The following is a 1,373-nucleotide window of genomic DNA, read 5'->3' as shown; positions in this document are numbered from 1 at the left end:
CTTTAGCTTCTTAGCGCTGTACTTTAACTTGCTCCGCCACCAGGGAGGGCCTCAATTTTTTTTATTTAGAAGAGTTCATGAGCAGAGTAGGAATGATATTAGGATTCCTAAGAAATAAAAGGAAAACCCAGAATATTTACCAAAATTGCAGCTTTGAAAGAATATTTAGTGTCAATATATAGCTAGAAAGTTAAATTTAACTGTGTAATGCCACCTTTTAGTTAAATGTATATATTAGGGAAGATGAAAGACTTTTGCGATCTGAAGAAAAACCAGAGTATGTGCATGTATATACTGGCACGGGCACTGGCTTCTCACTCCTCATACTGCTGCTATAGTGGCCTTGAATGCTCATGCATTACTGTTGGCATTAAAATTTGGCACAACCCTCTTGGAAAGTCATTTGCCAGCATATATACAAAGACTGAAGTTTAAAAAACAAAACAAAGACTTAAGTTTTGTTTCAGTGATTCCACTTCCAAGAATCTATCAAAAGGAATTGAGTCAATATATGAAAAATCTGTAAGCATGGACATATACTTTATAACATGTCTAAAGAAACTGAAAATTGGAAGTGATTTGAATGCCTCTCAATAAGGAAGTGATAATAGTTATGATTCACTAAGAAATTGATGTGATGGTAAAGGTGAGTATGAAAACTAGTTAACAGTATGGAAAAGTGCATGACCAAATATTAATGGGGGTAATTGTATAAAAGGATATAATTACAACTATATTAAAAAGGAGTATGAAGAGCTCTTGAATTAAAAGATAATGACTATGAATACATTTGAGTGGATATATTCAGGTAATTTTTTTGCATTTCTGTTCTGCTAAAATTCTTCTTTATATTATTTTGATTAATTTAAAATAAAACAAAATTTTAGTTTGAGAAGGAGAAGCTAGAAGGCTGAGGCACAGTTGTGAAATAGAGAGTTTTGGCGTTCAGGCCCTTGAAAGTCCTTTTCATACAGCAAGTACCCACCCAGAGTAAGGATCAACTATGAAGGCCTTAATAGAAAGGGAAGCAAATTAAAATTCAACTATATACACCTATAAATCATCAGCCCACAGGTCCAACTACGAAGTATTATGGCTGAAGGGGTGTTTAGGGATCACTGAGCACACTTCCACCCCCAATACACAAACACACTTTTACAAAATAGGGAAGTGAAGCTTAGAGAGGTTAAATGACTTGGTTAGAATCACATAACAAATTAATGGCAGGCCTCAACATGAGTCCAGGCCCCTGACTCCTCACTCAATATTCTCTCTCTCTGCTACCAGATCTCAGCTCTAGACAATATAATGAATTTTAGGGAGTCTTAGTGGAAAGGGAGTAAAAATTTTTAATTAAAAATATATATTGTCGG

The 1,373-nt window shown here is 34.7% G+C and overlaps 1 protein-coding gene across 1 annotated transcript in view; it reads right to left on the bottom strand.

Moving 5' to 3' along the window:
• The window catches only part of LOC101630485 (transmembrane protein FLJ37396), a 74,256-nt gene that overhangs the window by 21,088 nt on the left and 51,795 nt on the right, over positions 1-1,373 (bottom strand). The gene's annotated exons all lie outside the window — the stretch shown is intronic.

Source organism: Condylura cristata, unplaced genomic scaffold (assembly GCF_000260355.1).
Source record: "Condylura cristata isolate star-nosed mole 26May11 unplaced genomic scaffold, ConCri1.0 scaffold00001, whole genome shotgun sequence".
Taxonomy (NCBI): domain Eukaryota; kingdom Metazoa; phylum Chordata; class Mammalia; order Eulipotyphla; family Talpidae; genus Condylura; species Condylura cristata.
The sequence above is the reverse complement of the archived record's forward strand: the minus strand, read 5'-3'. Positions and strand labels throughout refer to the sequence as shown.